General features: G+C 45.9%; 1 protein-coding gene across 1 annotated transcript in view; it reads right to left on the bottom strand.

Moving 5' to 3' along the window:
- Positions 1-17,421, bottom strand: part of ANKRD60 (ankyrin repeat domain 60) — a 53,544-nt gene that overhangs the window by 15,181 nt on the left and 20,942 nt on the right. The gene's annotated exons all lie outside the window — the stretch shown is intronic.

Raw genomic sequence — 17,421 nt, 5'->3', positions numbered from 1 at the left:
TCTGCCATTTCAGGCGTCGTCGGCCCGGCTTGCTTGAATCCTGATGGAGCAGTGAGCAAGGGACTCATGTCTGAGTATACCCTTCCACGCTTACGTGGACAAAATGATTCAGAAAAGGGGGTGGTGATGAACAGAGTGTCTGAATTAAGCAGACCACTCTTACCCAGTCCAAAGATCAGGGCTTGATCCATCACCGTTATTTAGCTCACTGCCCCATCCCAGCTCAGAACCTGGCTATATGCAAATTAGTCTGTCCCTGGCCCAGTGCATCATGGGAACAGGGCAGACCAAACTACCAAGCCAATTCTTCACCAGAAAGGAGACAAGCTTCCGGGGACCGGTTTCTGCCATTTCAGGGGTCGTCGGCCCGGCTTGCTTGAATCCTGATGGAGCAGTGAGCAAGGGACTCATGTCTGAGTATACCCTTCCACGCTTATGGTGGCCGACGACGCCTGTAATGGCAGAAACCGGTCCCCGGAAGCTTGTTTCCTTCCCAGTACAAGAATTGGCTTGGTAGTTTGGTTTGCCCTGTTCCCATCATGCACTGGGACAGGAACAGACTAATTTGCATATAGCCAAGTTCTGAGCTGGGATGGTGCAGTGAGCTAAAAAACGGTGATGGATCAAGCCCTGATCTTTGGACTGGGTAAGAGTGGTCTGCTTAATTCAGGCACTCTGTTCATCACCACCCCCTTTTCTGAATCATTTTGTCCACCATAAGCGTGGAAGGGTATACTCAGATGTGAGTCCCTTGCTCATTGCACCATCAGGATTCAAACAAGCCGGGCCGACGACGCCTGTAATGGCAGAAACCGGTCCGCGGAAGCTTGTTTCCTTCCCAGTACAAGAATTGGCTTGGTAGTTTGGTTTGCCCTGTTCCCATCATGCACTGGGACAGGAACAGACTAATTTGCATATAGCCAAGTTCTGAGCTGGGATGGTGCAGTGAGCTAAAAAACGGTGATGGATCAAGCCCTGATCTTTGGACTGGGTAAGAGTGGTCTGCTTAATTCAGGCACTCTGTTCATCACCACCCCCTTTTCTGAATCATTTTGTCCACCATAAGCGTGGAAGGGTATATTCAGATGTGAGTCCCTTGCTCATTGCACCATCAGGATTCAAGCAAGCCGGGCCGACGACGCCTGTAATAGCAGAAACCGGTCCCCGGAAGCTTGTTTCCTTCCCAGTACAAGAATTGGCTTGGTAGTTTGGTTTGCCCTGTTCCCATCATGCACTGGGACAGGAACAGACTAATTTGCATATAGCCAAGTTCTGAGCTGGGATGGTGCAGTGAGCTAAAAAACGGTGATGGATCAAGCCCTGATCTTTGGACTGGGTAAGAGTGGTCTGCTTAATTCAGGCACTCTGTTCATCACCACCCCCTTTTCTGAATCATTTTGTCCACCGTAAGCGTGGAAGGGTATATTCAGATGTGAGTCCCTTGCTCATTGCACCATCAGGATTCAAGCAAGCCGGGCCGACGACGCCTGTAATGGCAGAAACCGGTTCCCGGAAGCTTGTTTCCTTCCCAGTACAAGAATTGGCTTGGTAGTTTGGTTTGCCCTGTTCCCATCATGCACTGGGACAGGAACAGACTAATTTGCATATAGCCAAGTTCTGAGCTGGGATGGTGCAGTGAGCTAAAAAACGGTGATGGATCAAGCCCTGATCTTTGGACTGGGTAAGAGTGGTCTGCTTAATTCAGGCACTCTGTTCATCATCACCCACTTTTCTGAATCATTTTGTCCACCATAAGCGTGGAAGGGTATACTCAGATGTGAGTCCCTTGCTCATTGCACCATCAGGATTCAAGCAAGCCGGGCCGACGACGCCTGTAATGGCAGAAACCGGTCCCCAGGATCTTGTTTCCTTCCCAGTAGAAGAATTGGCTTGGTAGTTTGGTTTGCCCTGTTCCCATCATGCACTGGGACAGGAACAGACTAATTTGCATATAGCCAAGTTCTGAGCTGGGATGGTGCAGTGAGCTAAAAAACGGTGATGGATCAAGCCCTGATCTTTGGACTGGGTAAGAGTGGTCTGCTTAATTCAGGCACTCTGTTCATCACCACCCCCTTTTCTGAATCATTTTGTCCACCATAAGCGTGGAAGGGTATACTCAGATGTGAGTCCCTTGCTCATTGCACCATCAGGATTCAAGCAGGCCGGGCCGACGACGCCTGTAATGGCAGAAACCGGTCCCCGGAAGCTTGTTTCCTTCCCAGTACAAGAATTGGCTTGGTAGTTTGGTTTGCCCTGTTCCCATCATGCACTGGGACAGGAACAGACTAATTTGCATATAGCCAAGTTCTGAGCTGGGATGGTGCAGTGAGCTAAAAAACGGTGATGGATCAAGCCCTGATCTTTGGACTGGGTAAGGGTGGTCTGCTTAATTCAGGCACTCTGTTCATCACCACCCCCTTTTCTGAATCATTTTGTCCACCATAAGCGTGGAAGGGTATACTCAGATGTGAGTCCCTTGCTGATTGCACTATCAGGATTCAAGCAAGCCGGGTTGACGACGCCTGTAATGGCAGAAACCGGTCCCCGGAAGCTTGTTTCCTTCCCAGTACAAGAATTGGCTTGGTAGTTTGGTTTGCCCTGTTCCCATCATGCACTGGGACAGGAACAGACTAATTTGCATATAGCCAAGTTCTGAGCTGGGATGGTGCAGTGAGCTAAAAAACGGTGATGGATCAAGCCCTGATCTTTGGACTGGGTAAGAGTGGTCTGCTTAATTCAGGCACTCTGTTCATCACCACCCCCTTTTCTGAATCATTTTGTCCACCATAAGCGTGGAAGGGTATACTCAGATGTGAGTCCCTTGCTCATTGCACCATCAGGATTCAAGCAAGCCGGGCCGACGACGCCTGTAATGGCAGAAACCGGTCCCCGGAAGCTTGTTTCCTTCCCAGTACAAGAATTGGCTTGGTAGTTTGGTTTGCCCTGTTCCCATCATGCACTGGGACAGGAACAGACTAATTTGCATATAGCCAAGTTCTGAGCTGGGATGGTGCAGTGAGCTAAAAACGGTGATGGATCAAGCCCTGATCTTTGGACTGGGTAAGAGTGGTCTGCTTAATTCAGGCACTCTGTTCATCACCACCCCCTTTTTTGAATCATTTTGTCCACCATAAGCGTGGAAGGGTATACTCAGATGTGAGTCCCTTGCTCATTGCACCATCAGGATTCAAGCAAGCCGGGCCGACGACGCCTGTAATGGCAGAAACCGGTCCCCGGAAGCTTGTTTCCTTCCCAGTACAAGAATTGGCTTGGTAGTTTGGTTTGCCCTGTTCCCATCATGCACTGGGACAGGAACAGACTAATTTGCATATAGCCAAGTTCTGAGCTGGGATGGTGCAGTGAGCTAAAAAACGGTGATGGATCAAGCCCTGATCTTTGGACTGGGTAAGAGTGGTCTGCTTAATTCAGGCACTCTGTTCATCACCACCCCCTTTTCTGAATCGCTAAATTTAGCACAGCACAGGGGAAATGCGGGGTTGCACCATATTGTTGTAAATATGGTGCAGCCATGCGTTTTAGAAATGGTGGAGTGTGCCGTTAAGCCAGGAAGGCTAACGTTGTGCTCCGTCACTTCTTAGTAAACATGTCCCTCAATGTCTCAGTCAGCAAAATGGTAGTGCCTCCAGTGAGCTTGTATGAATGTTGAGCTCTTAAAGGAAAAAAGATACCGGACAGTTCAGTAAAAGGGACATGGGCAGGACAGCGCAGGTTTATAAAGCCATATAGAGTAATTTCATCCCACCAAGCACCATAACTACACAAACAGCATAAGTCAACAAATGCAGAGGTAAACTCTCAAAGTTGAAGTAACTCCAACACATGCCTATTAGCCCCCAAGCAGCTTATAGAAGATTTACCTTTCTTTGGGCTCCAATACCACACGCTCGACCCCATCTTCTCCACAAGCACCCAAGTCACCTTCAACCACACCACGAACTCCACTGGACCGACCACCACTACATCCACTTCACATTCAAGAAAGCAACCATGCACCACCACACCCAACAGCTACCTCACCGCTGCTGGGGCAAAATCACCGAGAACCAACTGACCTCCACCCTCGCCCTGGACCCTCCAACCGACCCCACCGGCCCAGACACCGCCGCCCGGGACCTCAGACAGTGGATCGAAAACTGCACCAACACCCTCGTCCCGCTAAAGAAGCCCTCCATCAACCACTCCAGCAAGAAAGCCGCCTGGTTCACCGAAGAACTCTAGATCCTCCAAGCACACATGCCAGATGCTAGAGAAAAAATGGTTTCAAGACCGCACATCAGACAACCACGCTGCCCCAAGGACGCCATTCGCAGACACCACCAACTCATCAGAGCAACCAAGAGATCCTCCTTCAAAGCCCGCCTGGACAACAACGTACACAATTGCAAAGAGCTCTTCAGCATCGTGGAGGAACTCTCCAACCCCAGCGCCAACACCAACGACATCCCACCCTCGCAAGGACTGTGCGACTCACTGGCCACCTTCTTCCACCGCAAGATCATCGACATCCACGACAGTTTCAATGCACCGCCAGCCCCGACCACGACAGACCCCACCCAGAATGCCACCTGCACCAACCAGCTGACCTCCTGGGCCCACGTCAATGACGACAAGACACGAAAGATCATGAACTCCATCCACTCGGGATCGCCAGCAGACCCCTGCCCACACCACGTGTTCAACAAAGCAGACGCCACCATCGCACCCCAACTATGAAAGGTCATCAACATCTCCTTCGACTCACCGACATTCCCGGAAAGCTGGAAGCACGCCAAAATCAACGCCCTCCTCAGACCCCAAGGACCTCAAGAACTTCCGCCCCATCTCCCTGCTCCCCTTCCCGGCGAAAGTCATTATAAAAATCGCCAACATACAGCTGACTCACCACCTCGAGGACAACAACATCCTAGACCCGTCACAATCCGGATTCAGACAGAACCACAGCACCGAGACAGCCCTCATTGCCGCCACAGACGACATCCGACGCCAACTAGAAAATAGCGAAACCTCAGCCCTCATCCTCCTAGACCTGTCAGCCGCCTTCGACACGGTCTGCCACCACACACTAAGAACACGCCTCCAAGAAGCCGGAATTCGGTAGAAAGCCCTGGGCTGGACCACTTCCTTCCTCTCTGGCAGAACCCAGAGTCTCCACCTCCCACCGTACCGATCCAAAGCAACCAAACTAGTCTGCGGCGTACCCCAGGGCTCATCCCTCAGCCCGACGCTGTTCAACATCTACATGGCCCCCCTCGCAAAAGTGGCCTGCCAACACGACCTGAACATCATCTCCTACGCTGACGACACCCACCAATGACCCGCATACCACCAAAACCAACCTCCACGAGGGTATGAAGGCCGTCGCCGAGTGGATAAGGAGCATCCGCCTGAAGCTGAACTGGGACAAGACGGAAGTCCTCATCCTCGGCCCTACCCCATCTGCCTGGGACGACTCCTGGTGGCTGACAACACTAGGAACAGCACCGACGCCCGCGGACCATGCACGCAACTTAGGATTCATCCTCGACTCCTCCCTCTCCATGTCCAAGCAGGTCAGCGCCGTCTCCTCCTTCTGCTACAACACCCTCCGCATGCTTCGCAGGATCTACAAGTGGATACCGATCGAAACCAGAAGACCGGTGACCCAAGCCCTCGTCAGCAGCCGGCTGGACTACGGCAACGCACTCTACGCAGGAATCCCGACCAAACACCTACAGTGACTACAACGCATCCAGAACGCCTCGGCCCGCCTAATCCTCAAAATCCCCCGACACAGCCACATCACCCCCCACCTCAGAGACCTTCACTGGCTCCCCATCAACAAGAGGATCACCTTCAAGCTCTTCACCCACGCACACAAAGCACTCCACAACTCTGGACCAGCCTACCTGAACAACAGACTCAACTTGAACACCCCCGCCCGCCAGCTCCGCTCCGCCAGCCTCGCCCTCGCCGCGGTCCCACGAATCCAACGTACCACCTCCGGAGGCAGATCCTTCTCCTTCCTCGCTGCCAAGACCTGGAACACCCTCCCCACCCACCTGCGGCAGACCCAGGACCTGCTCACCTTCAGGAAGCTCCTCAAGACCTGGCTCTTCGAGCAGTAGCAGCAGCCACCCCCCTGCCCCCCCCCAGCGCCTTGAGACCCTCACGGGTGAGTAGTGCGCGCTTTAAAAGTTCAGTGATTGATTGATACTAAAGAATAACATTATCAGGTAGGTTCTACCAAATTCTTGCCTGCCATTTTCGTTCCCAGGCCCAATTACCCTGTGATCACGGATCGATTAACAGACATGGCAAATGGTCTTTTAGAGTGCACAACCAATGTGACCCATGCAAGGCAGCTACACTCAATACTCTATAAATCTTCTGAGGCACACAAAGCTCACTCTTCAAAGCAACCTAGAAGCCGTGTGCAGGACAGACGAAATCAAAACTATTTTATTTTATTTATTTATTTTATTTATGGGTTTTGTATAGCGCCTGAATCACCCCCGAAGGGGTATCTCTCCGCTTGCGGACATACAGGAGAAGGCTGGCGCAAAAGTAAATCTAAAAGAAAGAAACAGGGGTACAGGGAAAGATAAGGAGGAAATGGAAAACAATGTGATAACAGAGGTAGTTTCACAGTTGGGGTTCCTTTTGTGAAAAAAATTCTGTCCCATTGGAATGAAAGTGAGAATTAAAAAAAATAAGGAGCTTTCAGAGAGTGGAGGCCAGGTACATCTCTTCAACAGTAGCTCCAATGCTTACCCTCACTCTTGCCAAAATATTCTGCGGATGAATCCCACCCATCTTGGTCAGCAAGAAGAGAGGGTTTTAAGAGAGAATCCCAGAGGATTCCCAAAGCCTGGAATGGGGCCAATAGGGGACTTCGCCAGGCCCCCATTATCATTCTTCCTTTCTGTCCGGTCTTGTAAAACATTGGGGAGAGAATGCTATGACAATATTGTTACAATGCACACTTTGGCATGTCAGAGTCATGGATACCAGCATCTGATTGATGTTATCCATGCCTTGTAATTTATTGCTGGGAAGAGGCATGAAGTATAAAAAGGGACTTGAATCCAAAACTTGTCCTCCCTAAAAGTATTTTTCACAGAATCCACAGAACTTTAGGCAAATTGACTGAATAAGGGAGAGTGTGAAAGAGAAATACAGAGAGAGAGAGTGAGAGAGAGAGAGAGAGCGAAAGAGAAATAGAGCGAGAGAGAGAGAGAGAGAGACAGGTGGAGAGTAACAGAGACAGGCAGAGAGAGCTGAGGTCTCTGGTACCCCATACAAATCTCTACTTTCTGGCACAAGACTATTCAAAATAATCTGCCTTTCCAAATTTTATATCTACAACTATGCAGTTCTAGATACCTGCTTGGGAAGGTTTAAATTCCTTAGTAAATGACCAAGCATTACACAGTGGCGGTTGGTACAGATCAGGGATGGAAGGGCAAGAGGGCGGTGACTGGGAGTAAAGAAGAAAAGAAAAACCTTACCTTCTCACAGTGTCTTGCTCCACCGTTGTGTCCAGAACAGGAACACAGAGCAGCGCCCAGGCACCCCTGAGCCAATCACAATGCTGCAATGCAGCATTGTAATTGGTCTGAACGCTGTGGTTCGGTGCTCAGGTGGGGACTGGGGGCCTGGGCATGTTCTCCACGCAGGCTGTAATGCAGCCTGCGTGGAGAACATGCAAAGTGCGCATGACTGTTTGCATGGCCCTAGATGGCTGGCCAAACATTCATGCGCATTATGGGAGGGCAAACAAGCCTTCCCCTCCCCTGCTCTGTCAGCAGAGCAGCCCGCCCCGCCCACAAAGCTGCTGCAACAAGAACAAAATAAAATGATATTAACTTAGAGTTATTATCATTTTATTTTCCCTTTATTAGATACTGCCTTTATCTACACTGCTTTAAAAGTAGTGGGGTGACGCTCCTCCGCCTTAGCGGAGGAGGCACTACTGGCTTTACAGTATGCCCTAAATCGATACCCAAGTATTTTCCCTGCTACATTTTTCCATTTTCTCAATTTTTTTTATTTTGTCCTCTATATCAAAAAGGGTACATTCAATGCAGGCGATTGGCTAACAGTCCATTATGAATTGCTTTGACTCCAAATGCTGTTGCAAAGGACTGTTTCAGGATCCTGGCTACCCAAGTGATGTAATATGATTGATTGCTTCACAGTCTTTCATCACAGATAAACCATTTTTAAAAAGAGGTACTGCTATAGTCTAAAGTTCCTTGAACAAATTTTAGACTGGAGGTTAACAATTTCAAACAGAAGGGTTCCAATATGTGAATTTCATGGGCTTTGTGCTACGTACAAGAGGGGTTCTTTGGTTACACAAACTCTTTATACATGTCTTGCTTGCTATGAGGTTGTCCTTGGATTTATTCAGGAGATATGCTATCCTTATCTGAATTCTAAACACAGTCAAACACAACTGCAGTAGGTGACTTCAGGTTCCCTTATGCGCCATTCTCTGGAGAATCCTAGGTGGGAAACCTGCAGACAGGCTGGATAGGAGATTACCCCAATTTCTCCTTCACGCGGCTTCTAGGCTGCCTATTATAATAAAGTACTCTACAAGACAATTCGTTTTGGGCTAGTACAAGGAGGAGAACCTTTAACAAGCTCCACACTTGTCACACATTGTATTGATGTACATGGATATGCAATTGGCTCCACTGTCAGAAACAACCACTTTAGGGAAAACAACATGTTAAAGACTCTAAAGAGACAACAAGGTGGAAAGTGACTGGTGAAATAGTCATGTGCCGCCCGGCTCCTCATTTTATCATTCTGGTTAATTAAGTTGTTTTTGGATGCAGAGGACTTGTGTTACAGGTTTCTTGAGAGCTGCTCTACATGATTTCTGTACTGATACCCAACAAAGCTCTAGACTCAGTTGGAATGTAGGCATCCACTGAAACGGATACTCCTTTTATCATTAGTGACTACCGTACCAGCGAGCAAGCCATGAGTTGGCCAATGGTTGGTGGTAACCCATCTATGATAGTGTGGTGCAGACCTTACTAGCTACACCCAAAGTCAACAGACAACATACTAGCTCTCCCTGGTAAATTCTGTGGAGTCGATCATTAAGTGCACGCTAGTTTCCTGGGAAAGTAATAAAAGTGTGTCTATATGTCGGATACGTGAGGGGAGTAGACCCCAATTTGGGTTGCCCCCGATTGAATCTAGTCACTGTTTGTATGGTGTAAGATTTGTTATAGGCATGCACGGTCTTCCCTCTCCTGAATGTCTGAGTGTGTTTGTGTTACTGATTGTGCATGTCCATCTCCCACATCCTGCATCAACATATGGCCACACAGCAGAAGCTGAGCAATAGCTCCTGTTAACTAATACACTATCTGAGAAGTCAACACTTATACAGTAGACATTATCCTTAATCAGAGGCAGTAGTCTGGGAGGAGTCTTTATCTGGCCCCTACTGTTCCTAAAACAAAAATAATTGTGTCCAGCATGCCCAGCAATACATATTTGGATTCACAACCTATGCTGGGTACGTTTATGGATAATGATCAAAAATAAAACTGTGGAAAGAGTCTTTGCTTTGCCTTCTTCAACCGACATACCTGGCTAAGGTGAGATCATGTGCCAGTGAGCATTTACCATAGCAATCAGGTATTCCCAGCCACTGATTTGTGCCATGTTCAAGACTGGAAAGATTTGTCTATAATAGTATCCCTTCTGGGAAGTCTTAGGAGCACCCGGCTGCTTCCCCATTGAGCCTGAATCTGTACTACCGCCAGAGCACAACTCTCTTGTATGTCAGGGCCTCAGTTCTGTGACATGTCATGTACCATAGAGAAGTCCTTCTTCTCAGATTTTGATGGCATATCGAAGTCCTTAACAAGTGGGGAAGGTCGCTCTGAGCCTTCAACAGTAATTCTGTGAGCAAAACACCTTCCTTTTGCTGGTGGAGCCTCTATCTCAAGGTGAACTCCTCCAAAGCACACCTGGTGTGCTATATGTTAAAGAGTCTACCCAGCAGCCTACATCTGCAACACCATGAGGCGATCAACCAAGAGAAAAGATTGTCTCTTAAACTCACCTTACAGTTTGAACTTTGTCACCCACCCAAAGAGTGACACAGGCAAGAGGCATCTGCCATATCTGATGCTGTTTTTAATCAAAGTAAGTTGGTCAGTAGCTAATCTGACCCTCTCAAATCTTGCCAGGTTGAAATTTGCTTCATCCGTATTTGTGATAAAAGCACCAGAGTCTCTGAAGGCAGTCGCTTTAAGCCCTTTTATGTGCTAATATATGTTTGGATGCCTGTTTCTGTAAATGAGAGAGAGAGAATATTAGGGTCTTCTGACCACATATCCACTGACTCAGGTAGGTACACCAACTGAATACAGGCTAATGGCAAACACCAAGTTGGCAGTATAGACCTATAGGACCTTTTCTTGATACAAACCCAGAGGGGCTTGTCCTCACATTGCCAGAAATCCTCTTAGTACTTGCTGTTTCCTGTTTTTGAGCTTAAACTCACTACTCTTTTGTCAGCCTGTGATCCAGACGTGGTTGAGGGGTTCTTGGTATGCTGTTTATGGTGAACATCTTGAACAGAGACATCTTTTATTTATTTATTTATTTAGATTTATATAGCGCCTTATCACCCAGAGGTCTCTAAGCGCTTGTCCAGAAGTACATACTGGTTGATCCCGGGGCAAGAGCTCTAGGACGAGCCCCAAGCCTCCCGGAAGAGCACGGTTTTGAGCATCTTCCTGAAGGGTAGGAGGTTCGATTCCTTGCGCAGGTGTATTGGCAAGTTATTCCAAGCCACTGGAATCTCCCGTTTAAATCTCTCTATTGACCACCCACCGAGCAGGGGTCAAAGCTAGCTGCTTTGATTCTGCAATCTGGGTGTCCGCAAGTATGGTTTGTTGCAGACACCAGCATTTCCTCTATGTTATAGCTCACAGTAGGTGGTGACAATAATCTTTAGCTGCATTTTAGGTAATTGCATCTGGAAAGCTCTCAGTCCAGCTGTTTGTTAGCCGGTGGGACGACCATAACTCAGCTTATTCCAGATTTCTTGATGAAGTCCCGATTAATATGTCAATGATTTCTCCACCTAAGTGTTGCTTTGAAACGTATTCTATGATGTCTGTGTCCTTATTCAATAGCTACCTCCTTCAACTAAACTGACTACCAAATAAGTGAGAAAGCAGAAGGCACATTTGTTAAGTAGGGGGGGCTGCATCTGAGAAGGATTCCCACACATCTCTCTGTGTCTGAGCTCATGGTAGGAAGCATTGGTTTGGGGGGTTATTAACTGTGGGGGGAAATCTTAAGAATCTTCAGTGGTCTCTAACCACCTATGTGTGTCGCCTGCATCCTGAATGCTGGGCTTTTGCCCACTAACCCTATTTATGATTGGACTCCGGATGGGGCTTGATTTGTTATCACTACTGGCTCAGAAAACAAGCCGATTTGGATTACCTCCTTGCCTGAGGACGGTGACACACGTAGGTAACAGCATCCTCTGGTGCAGGATATTGGGAGAAGGAAGCAGAAGGGGTGTGTCAACATAACCTGTTTGTCTGTTTATATCAAGGAGCCTGGCTACAGCCAACCACATCCTGACCTTACTAGCCTTTCTGGGTTTGAATAGTGCCCCATTGAGAAAGGTTTCCTTTGACCTACAGAAGAGGTCACCTTGTTGTAGGCAGAAGCTCCTCTGATGAAGGTGTTGGAAGAAGCACAAGATGTGTTCCAGGCAGTGACATGTATGTGCTTTTGGACAGAGTCAGAGAGGAAAGATCAGTCAGTATTACTTTGGAACAGCTGAGTTTCCCTTTCCATCATGGACATCGAATGCACAAGAACCCAACAAACAGCTGATTTGCCCTCCGATCAATGTGCCGTGCTTCAAGGTGCTAGATAAGGTCTCAGAAGAACAAGCCTGTGCCTGTTTCTTTGATGGAGATGGCAATCATGGTCCTTTGTGGGGGCACACTGCTAAATATTCAAGGCTGAAGAAGATGAGTAAGTCTTTCGATATTCATTCTTTTTCTATCCGGCTTCCTGACTTTGTAACACTGGGAAACCTGTGAGGGCACTATCATTGTTTCAACTGTTGATAGGGCCCTCTGCAGAGACCATACCTCTGCGATATTTAAGATTAGGTCCAAGTGTGAGGTCACAGTAAGGCCACTTTGACACTGACCATGTAGGATAGTATTTTAACAGTGTGTAATTTGAGCTGGTGGTTTCCGGTGTTCGGCACCAGCACTTAATTGTCAAGAACAGCACTTATGACAGCTGCCACACGGTGGCGCTGTCTCTCTACTTTAGAGATGATCAGAGCAACTGTTTATTATTAATATAATATATAATAAAAATGACTTGTAGCTGCCTCCCATCCCATTCTTACAGCTTTGGGGGCCTGGAATAGTCTGAATTGTCACTGGCAGCACTGGCAGGGGCACTGGGTGGGTTGAGCATGCTGAAGCGGCCTCTTGATGAGAACCTGGCACTTATCTTTTTTACAGATTAAGCAGTGTATTTTTACATCTACTAAGAAAGTTTCTTACATATGATATGGACATGTAAGGTAGTAGAATGCTACTGGGTGGCTGGTGGTGGACAGATTGAAGCATGCAGCAGAATCCCCCGAAAAAGAACTATCTGTAAACAAATTTTTTAAGAGAGCGAAAAGGGGGAAAATATGCTCCAAATCTGTGAGACTAAACCTACTGTTAACCAAGAGACTTATTGCGATACACTGGCTCGAGACTGCTTTTCCTATATTTGAGATGTGAAGGCGTGATTCTGAATGATCAGAGGTTAAAAGACGATGTAGAATGTTGGTAAAAGTTTTTGGAGAACCTGCTGAAGAAGGTGTCCCTTGATGTTTTTTGGCACAAGCTAGAGGAGGCATGTCAGACGGGTGGTGTTTGCTTTCTCTTCCTACTTGCTTGCCATTCTCCGATTACAATGATGAGTCAACCTGTATATTTCTAAATTTGGCTTAGATGACAGGACCTAGACAAGTAAAGTTTTTTCCCTGTGTTAACATGGTAAAATATATATTTTTAAATCATTCAAGGCAAACCTTTGCTCTGAGGTTCACTGCTTTCAGTTCGGCTAGGTTTTGCATCCATGACGATTGGTCTACCTCATTTAAACTGTACTACATGTTTTTGGATCTCAGAGCTCAGTCGTTGCTTGTTTCTACAATATCATCAAGTGTTTTACTTACGTACTTGTGTCACGCATAAATTGGTCAGACGCAGTACCTACCCCTGTCCTTGAAAGCGAACTCATTTAGACACCCATTTTCCCTCTGTGGAGGATCAAAGCAGACCAATTGCACAACAAATCCACCTAGATTAATTAGGCCCCTCCTTGCTGAGTGCTGGCAATATAATTTACTCACACCCTATTCCATACTTTCAGCCACAGTCACTCATACTCAGTAAAATTCAGTCATATGTAGTGATGTGGATTGTCTGGTTTATCCTGTGTGTAAAGAAAAGGGATGATGTAGTGACGTGATGTGTCTATGTATGCATGGGCTGAGCGTCCTTGCTATAGGATGTTAAGTATGGATGCTGTGAGAATGTGATGATGCAGGGAACGTTGGTCTGTGTGCTGATGCTGCAGCAAATTTAGATATTTGCAAAAATGCTTTATTAAAAGTATAATGTGCAAAGCAAACGTTTAAAAAAGAAATGTGTTAAATTAAAAATTTGCAGTAGGCAACCATACTTAAAAACTATAGGCCTGTAACATAGAAATAAAGAATGAGTTCTTAACTTGACATAACTGAGGATGCCATAAATGAATAACAATTCTCTTGAACAAAAAGGTGCAACCCAATAACTCAGGAACCTGGGCTGGACAGTATATATGTAAAAGGTGGTCCCCATGGGGGAAGGGTAGCCCTTGACTTCCACGGCAATAATATCAAAACAGAGATAGAGAGAACCCCTCACAAGGGTAGGTTTTCAATTATGAGTTTAGTGCATTTATTCTTACGTATCTTCTCAGACATGAATATATACATTGATTTTATAGTGATTAATATGCATTACTTATATCATAAAAAGATATGGTGCTCCTATAAAGTGACGGCGCAGTGAGAGTGATCAATAGTGAAAAAGTGCATACGTGCTATGTACAAAAATATATACATGTGGCTGATAGGGATAATAGAGTGTTTGAAGTCAATACTCGTCAAGTAAGTTTGATAGCCACCATCAAATTCTAAAAAACACTGTCCACATATGTTGTGTCTTTAATGTTTCGACCCCTGGGCATAAGTTATTCAAAGCAGGGTAATCATCAGGATGTAAAATATATAGGAAGCACCAGAAATTGTGGCAGATTACGCAGTCATATAGAAATTAAATTTCTAGTACATGAAATAACTTCCAGAAGGATATTTATCACAAAATCTAGTTGAAAAAACGGGGCAATGCTGGAAGTCTAAATCATCCGAAAATAAGCTCCCTCTTCAAATGCGTCCTGTAAATCAGATTTTAATAAGCAGCTTCCGATGAACCCAGTCTAATATTGGGTGCAATGCTAGATGCTTAAGTCATCTGATTTTTTTGTTACTTTCTTTTAAAATATATAGTACACAGGGCCGGACTGGGAACCACAACTGGACCAGGCAAAGTGCCCGGCCGCCCCCCCCCCCTCCCCACTCGGGGGGTGGTTGGAGGTGCCGCCGAGCTCCTTGCTGGGGCGGGTTTTTGTACAGGGCCGATCTTTAAGCTATGCTGCAAAGACGGCCCTGTAACAAAAACGGCCCCTAGGGGCCCAAAACGGGCCCCCACCCGTGCGGCGCCCCAGATGATTGCCCGGTGCCCGCTATGGCCAGTCCGACCCCGTTAGTACATCGCGCATCAGTGAGCAGCTTCCATTGACTCCTTTCGGCCAGCTTGCATTGCAGAACGCCAGCATCCTTGTGAGGGGTTCTCTCTGTCTCTGTTTTGATACTATTGCTGTGGAATTCAAGGGCTACACTTCCCCCATGAATGAATAACTAGACATATTATTACTGAAAAGCTTGATTTTTTTTTCCACATGTAAACAACCATTGTGCAAGATCTTTTTCTTCTCTTTGCTACAGGTGTTGCAATTTCAGAAGCTACTCTTTATTAGCTAGTGGATAGAATCTTGTTTGTATTAAATGGCTAAATGGGAGGTCCTCACCGCAAAAGATGCAGACAACAGGGAGGATGATTCAGGGAAAATGCTTTTGGATAACAAGAAAGGATGTGCCGCAACATTCAAGGACACATGGCTAAAACATGATTCTACTCTGTTGAAAAGATAGGGAGCAAACCTATTCCTAGGAGTGTGCTGAAATCATATTGGTCAACACGAAGAAGAAAGAATATTAATGTAGCAACATAAAAAATTTGCATTTATAGCAATGTGTATTCGAAGTCTAGTTAAAACAGCAGGTGTGTCCCTTATCCCAGACTTCCTAAGAGAAGAGTCTTAGAGATCATTTTATGAGACCTCTAAGCTTATCTCTTGGTGTGCCGTTAATTGAGCTGAGAATACTTTCCAGCTAATTAGGCAAGATGCTTGATTCTCTCATCAAGACCCTTCATGGGTATCTGAACTGACCTTTTTTTCTTCTCGCATTTGGTTTGATTTATTTTGAATAGGGAGGTTTTCTTTATGGAACAAGCTTGTTTCATCATTATTGTTTCGATGCCTTATTGATTTACTTTATTACCAAATATCAGTTGATTTATTATGTTATCTTTTAATGATTAGGCTTGGAAAATAATACTGTAATAAAAGAATGAACAACTAAAAGATTTGAAAATAAAACCCTTTAACTCACACTAGCTCTCTTCGTTGACTGAACTAATAGAAATGATAATTGATAACGCTTTATGTTGACTTTAGATCCTTACGTCTCAGTCGATATCAACGATCCATCGATCTGTACGCTGGGTTTATGATTGAGGAGTAAGTGATAGTGAAATCCTGTGCTCCAACACTTTGTAAAGCCTGGGGTTGATGACAGCTGGAGCCGCAGGAGCACCTCAGGGGGGAACATCCTTTACGAGGCGGATGTTACCCCGCGCTACCATTACGACGCGTCTCTTACAATGCAAGTCGTAACCACGACTTGCGCTTGAGCGCGCTCAAGGACAAGGAATAGTTAATTTACTATTCCAACACCTTCCCTACTATCCACGGGGACTGGTGTTGGAATAGTAAATTAAACTATTCCTAAGTCCGCACCCTACACCGCAAGTCGTGGTAATGACTTGCATTGTAAAACATGCGTTGTAACGGTACGCGTGGTAATAGCCCGCGTCGTACCGTCATACATCCACCTCAAGCCTAACACGAAGAAAAAAAACTTAGCTCATACCTGAATGGATCCAGACTTTTGTATGAAGACCCAGCACTCTATCTACAACATCACACCCACTCAAGCCCCATTTAAAATTACTGAGTAAAACATTAATAAGTGGAGAGCCCGAAACCAATCACACTGGTCAATGAAGATGTCTCAGGCGACCCACTGATTACTGCAACTCTTTGTATTTCACGATTTCTCCTTATTGTTTTGTTTTACTGCTGCAAGCTTAGAGCCATAAAAAAACCTCAGAACAATCCAAATTACACCATAGTGGAGAAACACAAAACAAATGTTGAAAGTAGCAGCACCTAGAATCTACAGGCGATGAATTTCTTTGGCAGGGTCGGCCCAGAGTTGTGCAGACAGAGATCCCCTGCCTCTGCTTGTTTCATGCCAGTAACAATAAGTGCATATGTCTAAATTAAAGTCTTTTTTGCCAGGAGAGTGGGACTTTCACTGAGGTATGGTCCCTACGTGGCACATTCAGGGTAGCAGTCCAGTGGGGTAAGAGGCAGGGGCGTAGGAACAACGTTTCTAGCAGAAAATTGTCAATCTTTGGGAATACTCGAGAGTGTGACAGGTATGGGGTACAAACTGCTCTATTTGTTGTCTTTTCTAGCTCGAATTTCACCTGGCCAGGGTTGGGCGTTCTGTGCAATGTATTGCGCCACAATAGTAAAGGATGTTTGACTGTCGTCATTTCAAGGGTGACATTCATAAATAAATTCACAAAGAGCATTTACGATTATACTAAGGCCAATAGTCCATAAATATTTGAAAACGTTCAGAAAACCAGGGCATATAATGACCTAAGTAAGTGTTTAATATTGGTTAGATATGTTCTGATTAAATGATGAGATGAGATTAATGAATGAGTTTGAAAAATAAATTTTGTCTGCAATAGGTAACAACTGTGATTATGCAACACTTTAAAGCTAATATATTAAATAGTGGTTAAATATATCATAATAGAACATTAATATATGAAGTATATAGATTATATAGAGAAAGTAATTACTATTAAAAGTCAA

The sequence above is a fragment of the Lissotriton helveticus genome, chromosome 7 (assembly GCF_964261635.1).
Source record: "Lissotriton helveticus chromosome 7, aLisHel1.1, whole genome shotgun sequence".
NCBI lineage: Eukaryota > Metazoa > Chordata > Amphibia > Caudata > Salamandridae > Lissotriton > Lissotriton helveticus.
Note: the sequence above shows the minus strand (reverse complement) of the source record. Positions and strands in the feature narration are given on the sequence as shown.